Source organism: Trachypithecus francoisi, unplaced genomic scaffold (genome assembly GCF_009764315.1).
Source record: "Trachypithecus francoisi isolate TF-2019V2 unplaced genomic scaffold, Tfra_2.0 Lachesis_group8, whole genome shotgun sequence".
Classification (NCBI taxonomy): Eukaryota; Metazoa; Chordata; class Mammalia; order Primates; family Cercopithecidae; genus Trachypithecus; species Trachypithecus francoisi.
In genome coordinates this window covers 62,983,894-62,990,294 of record NW_022681473.1, presented here as the reverse complement: position 1 = coordinate 62,990,294, position 6,401 = coordinate 62,983,894, and the positions used below count along the sequence as shown (strand labels likewise).

Below are 6,401 nucleotides of genomic sequence, written 5' to 3'. Positions count from 1 at the left end.
AAGAATCCTCTTACGTGCCGTTCCTTCTGTGGGGGACTCCTCCTCTGACACAAGCTCATTGGTTTTACTTTTACTCTTTCTATGGGATCCCTCGCTGGGCCTTGCTCTCTTTGTCTGCAAAAATGAAGACATCAGGCTGGGTAACTCTGCAGGGCCCTGATGCCTTCTGAAATCTTTCAGGTAAAGGTGATGCTGTGGTACATCGTGTCTGGGTTATATATGCAAGTGTCAGGAGTAACAGATCAGAGGGAGCCTGGCCAGAGTCTGGTGTGGATCTGACAGTGCCATAGATCTGACAGTGCCATAGAGTCTGGTGTGGATCTGTCAGTGCCAAGTGACCTGTCAGTCACTTGATAAGAGGGAGAAGTGGGGAAGGAACCGGTGGGGGCCATGGACGGAGCTGTGATGGAAGGGCCACTCTTTTTGCAGAGTGAGCACTTTGGGACCGAGAGGTGGAGGAAGACCTGGGCCGTGCTCTACCTGGCCAGTCCCTGTGGCACCGCGTGGCTCAAGTTCTTTGACCATAAGGGGTCGAGCTCTGGGAGCGGCTGAGGGAGCTCGTGCTGCCTGTACTGCAAGGTGATCCATCTGGTGAAGTGTGTGAGTTTGGCCCCGTGGCTGTGGAGAGTCCGCCTGAGTCCAGCGCCACTGCCTTCCGCCTGGACACTGCACAGCACTAGCACCTGCTGGCTGTTGATGTGCTGTCCAGTGCAGCCTGGGTGCAGACACTGCCAAAACCCCTTTCGGAAAGGCAGCTGGATTCTGGAACCTACCAATAACCCACCTGAGCTTTCTGCCCTGGAGATGCTGGAGAACTCCTTGTGCAGCCCCACCTGGGAAGGATCCCAATTCTGGGTAACGGTGCAGAGGACTGAGGCAGCTGAGCACTGTGGCCTGCATGCCTCTATTTGCTGAGGGTTGGAGGCTGAGAGGGTGACTCTCCTGACCATGGGGGCCCAGAGTCAGATACTGGAGCTGTCCTGTCCTGGCCCTATACTCTGTTGCATTGCTATGGCCGGGACAAGGTCATGTTTTCTTTTGAGGCCAGCGCCGCTGCCTCCTGGGCCCTGGAAACTTCACCTTCCAGACAGCACAGGGAAATGACATCTTCCAGGCAGGTGAGACTGCCATCCACTGGCAGAAGACCCAGGGAAAGGCCAGACAGGGTCAGAATGTTCTCAGAGCTGACTCCCAAGAAGGGGAGGTGGCAAAGGGGAAGTTTCCTTCCCACCTGGCCCCCAAGAGCTTCTTGACAGCCCCCCAGCCCTGTATGCTGAGCCCTTAGACTCCCTGTGCATTGCTTCAGGCCCATCCCAGCACTCCCTATACTTAGACTTCTTGGACAGCACCCTTGCTCGGGCAGGAGAGGGAGTACAATGGAAGAAACCTCTCTATTGGGACTTGTACGGACATGAGCAGCAGCAGTTGCTGAAGGCCAAGCTGATGGACCCCAAACAGGATCCCATCTATGTTGAACCTGAGGGCCTGGTCCCAGCCCTTCCCCAGAGCCTTTATGATCTGCCTTAGGAGCCCAAGGATGTATGGGGATGCCAAGCTCAGGTGAAGCAGGAGAGCTATGAGCTCCCCTACAACCCTGCCTGATGACTATGCTGTGCCACCCACCCAGAGCATAAAGACCCTCCCTGCTCCCAAGTCCCAGGGCCCAACCTTCCCTGAACCTAGTACTGCAACTGGCAGTAGCAGCAAAAGCCACAACTCAGCTCTGTACAGCCAGGTCCAGGAGAGTGGGGCCTCAGGAAACTGGGACTGTGGGCTCTCTAGAGTAGGGACTGACAGGACTGGGGTCAAGTCAGAGGTCCCTACCTGAGAAGGAGGGCAAGGCTGAAGTTGCTGAGGAGGACCAGGGGGAGGTGACACTAGGGATCAGAGAAAATGGTTAGAACCAGCAGAAGCCAGAGGGTGGGAGGGGCCATGTCATGTGAGACCGGGGACCAGAGGGATGGGGGAGTCAAGGGAAGGACAGTCAATCCCAGGAAGTCCTAAGAAGTGGGGCAGATGGCATGGCTGAGGGATGGACTCTGCATCCCACTAAAGCCATCCCTTCCCCACTTCCCCAAAGGAAGGGACAGCTGCGGGACCAGGTCTGTGGAAAGTGGTACATGGTCAGAGTGGGTGCAGTTTGAGGGGCCTGTGTGGAGGCCTCAGAGAGATGTTAGACTGTGCCTAGATCCTTACCCCTGCATTATTCTTTGCCAGAGATACATTTAAAAATTTTTAAATTCCCATTAAAGTCAGCTTGGGTTTAAAAAAAAAAATTTAAAAAGAGGGAGAAGAGGTTGTCGTGGTGGTGGTGGTGGTTAAATAACTGATTTATTTAAAGTGCCAGGCACTATTCCAACACTTTATGTACTTTAATTCATCTAATCATAAAATAAACTAATTTAAGCTGGGCGTGGTGGCCTATGCCTGTAGTCCTAGCTACTGGAGAGACTGAGGCAAGAGGATCACTTGAGCCCAGAAGTTCAAGGATGCAGTGATCATGCCACTGCACTCCTGGGCAACAAAGAGACATCCTATCTCTTAAAAACAAAAAAAAGGCCGGGCGCGGTGGCTCAAGCCTGTAATCCCAGCACTTTGGGAGGCCGAGACGGGCGGATCACGAGGTCAGGAGATCGAGACCATCCTGGCTAACACAGTGAAACCCCGTCTCTACTAAAAATACAAAAACTAGCCGGGCGAGGTGGCGGGCGCCTGTAGTCCCAGCTACTCGGGAGGCTGAGGCAGGAGAATGGCGTAAACCCGGGAGGCGGAGCTTGCAGTGAGCTGAGATCTGGCCACTGCACTCCAGTCTGGGTGACAGAGCGAGACTCCGCCTCAAAAAAAAAACAAAAAAAAAAACTAGTTTACAGATGAGAAAACTGAGGCACAGAGAGGTTGAAAAACTTACCCTAAGTCACACAGCTCATCAATGGTGAAACCAGAGTTGGAACCCAGCAACCAGGCTCCAGAATTTGTCATCATTCTTGGAAGTGAAGCTGTTCTGCTCTGCAAGGAGGCTTTGCAGCAAGATTGCAGTGACAATGTTTCATGCCAGAGCATTTTTAGCTCCCCCAGGAGTACACACATTTTGGGGGTGGAGGCCTTAGTCAGGATGAGCTCTCCATATCAGACTCTCAACCACCAGTCGCTCTGGTATGAGGCCCTTGCAGAGTCCTTCCCACTCTGCCTGTCTCCTTCTTCTCTGATGGTGAGTTCTCAGGAAGCCCCTTTGCCTACCCCTATCACACACACACGCACACACATGCACATATGTGTAGGCTGGCTTCTAAAGTTCCCTCACCTCTGCCATCTGAGAGACCTGTCTATATAGGTCTGAACCCAATAGTGGACATGGTTTAAAACACTTCCTTGGAATGCTTCTCAGCTCCTATGCCAATCAGCAGATGCAAACGGATGCCTGCAGGGACAGAAACCCCAACTCCACATCCTGAGGCCTGGAAATGCCAGTTCCTGCCCAGCTGACCCTGTAGCATTTTACAATAAAGCTTCTAATCACCACTACCATTTGTTTGATTACCTATAAATGTGTTAAGTCTTTAAAGATTGTATTGATCAGAATTCTTGGTTGTAAGTGTCAGAAGCCCAACCAAAAGCAGTTTAGATAGAAGGGAATTTACTGAGTCAAGGACCAAACTGTACAGGGCTTAAGCTGGGCATGGTGGCTCATGCTTGTAATCCCAGCACTTTGGGAGGCTGAGATGGGTAGACCACTTGAGGTCAGGAGTTCGAGACCAGCCTGGCCAACATGGTGAAACCCCATCTCTACTAAAAACACAAAAATTAGTTGGACATGGTGGTGGGTGCCTGTAATCCCAGCTACTCGGGAGACTGAGGCAGGAGAATCATTTGAACCTGGGAGGCAGGGGTTGCAGTGAGCCAAGATCATGCCTCTGCACTCCAGCCTGGGCAACAGAGCAAGACTCTGTCTCAAAAAAATAAAAGAGAGGAAAGAAAGAAAGAAAGAAAGAAAGAAGAAAGAAAGAGAGAGAGAGAGAGAGAAAGAGAAAGAGAAAGAGAAAGAAAAGAAAAGAAAAGAAAAAGAGAAAAGAAAAAAGGGGAAAAAAAACCAAATGACAGGGTTAGATCATGGTCTCTGAGACAGCTGGAGTCAGGGTCTTAGGCAGCACTGGGACTCTGCCTCCCCTCATATCTCTGCTTGTCCCTGCATGCAAGCTTCAGTTGCTCCTCGTGCTGGTCAGCTTCACTGGGGAAGGAGTATGGCCACCTGCAGGTTCCTCAGATGAGGAAGGACTTTCTTCCAGGCAGAGGTTGGAAGAAACTTCTACCCACAAGGGAAGAAGTTTCCCGTCCCTGGAGAAAGGGGAAATGAAGAGGGCAGGATGATCCCTCTTCAGAGAGTGCAGAGTGGAGTCAGGGGATGAGAATTTCTTCCCTGGAAGCGAGGACAGAATTTTCCAACACAAAGATTTCAGAGTAGCCTATTCCATTCATTTGACAAACAGATAAGAGAGGACCTATGACATGCAGAGTAATGGGCTAGGCACCACGGTAGGGCTGGGGAGTGAGTGAGAAACAAGATGACATAGTTCTGCCCTAAGACCTTGCACTGTATTGCAAACACTTCAACAAGGTCATTTGAGTGACCAAAAGAGAGGAGGTACTATTGTGGGACACAGCAAGGATGCCCAACCTAGTCTAACGGCATCAGGGAAGGCTTCCAGGAAGCAGTGATATTCAAATTGAGACCCAATGGATAAATAGGAGTCAACCAGGCTTGGGTTTGTTTGTTTTTGCTTGTTTTGCGTGGGAGGGCAGGGAATGAAGTGGGCATTCCAGCCAGAGAGAACAGCTCTGAACTAAAAGATTAGTGTGCGACAGCTGCAAAGAAAGCCAAGATGAGGGGGAGGCAGGCTGGAGCGCTAGCATTGAGGACATGGCTGGCCAGCAAGAGCTTGAACTTGATCATGAGGGCAATGGAGAGCCATGGGAGGGTCTGAGAGCAGTTACCCCATCTGATTTCCCAATTCTGAGATCCCTTGTACTCCCTGTAGAGGATGTATTGACGGGGAGAGGTGCACCTCTCACACCAGGAGGGAGAACTTTTTGAAGCAGCTGAGCTGGCAGGTCTCAATCTCTACAAGTTTAGACCCAAAAAGTCATTTGAGAAAAACAGAAATTAACGAGTGTTGGCAAGGATGTGTCGAAATCAGAATACTGGTGCATTGCTGGTGAGAATGGAAAATGGAAAAGGCTCTGTGGAAAACATTGTGGCAGTTCCTTGAAAAACAAAAAGCGAATTACTATATGATCCAGCAATTCCACCTCTGGGTATATATTGAAAAGATTTTAAAGCAGATATAAACATCTTAAGCAGATATGTGTACACCCATGTTCACAGCAGCATTATGCACAACAGCTAAAATGTGGAAGCAACCCAAATGTCCATGGATGGATGGATAAGGAAAGGGGGTATATAAAAGGAGTATAAGCCAAAAAGACAAATACTGGTCTGAGTGTGGAGGCTTACTCCTGTAATCTCAGTACTCTGGGAGGCTGAGGTGGGAGAATAGCTTGAGCCCAGAAGGTCGAGGCAGCAGTGAGCTGTGATCCCACCTCTGCACTGCAGCCGTCATGACAGAGTAAAACTATCTCAAAAATAAATAAGTAAACAGACAAATACTGTGTGATTCCACTTATACAAGGTCCCTAGTCAAAACAACAGAGACCAGCCTGGGCAACATAGTGAGACCTCCAACTCTACAAAAGATTTAAAAATTAACTAGGCATGGTGATGTGCACGTGTAGTCCCAGCTACTCAGGAAGCTGAGGCGGGAGGATAGCTTGAGCCACGGAACGCAAGACTGCACCGTGATCTCGCTGCTGCACTCCAGCCTGAGTGACAGAGTGAAAGACTCTGTCTAAAAAAAAAAAACAAAATCATAGAGACAGAAAGAGAAATGGCGGTTTGCAGGAAGGATGGGGAAATGGAAGGTATTGTTTAACGGGTACAGAGTTTTGATTTTACAGGATTCGAAGAGTTATGGAGATGGATATATTAATACATAAATATGAATGTATTTACTACCACAGAACTATAGCTTAAAGTGGCTAAGATGGTAAATTTTATGTTATGTGTATTTTGCCACAATAAAAACATTTGAAAGGAGGTAATCTGAGAAACCTCGAAGAAATCCCCTGGCATGGAGTGGTTCCAGAGATTGAGGATGGAGAGGCCTCCTGCGAAGCCCAGAACGGATGATGGGGGAGGGATTACCTGAGGAAAGATGCACTCCCCTCTGACCTGACAAACTTGGGGAGAATTCCAGGAGTCCTTATATCAACCCCCAAGGACTTCAGCTGGAAACAAAGACACGCCCTTCCCGCAGCTTCTCCATGGGTCTCAGACTCCTCATCTACAG

The 6,401-nt window shown here is 49.7% G+C and overlaps 1 pseudogene; it reads left to right on the top strand.

The window, feature by feature from the left end:
* The first annotated feature begins 390 nt into the window (after positions 1–390).
* On the top strand, positions 391–1,828 carry LOC117081050 (annotated as a pseudogene).
* Positions 1,829–6,401: the final 4,573 nt, after the last annotated feature.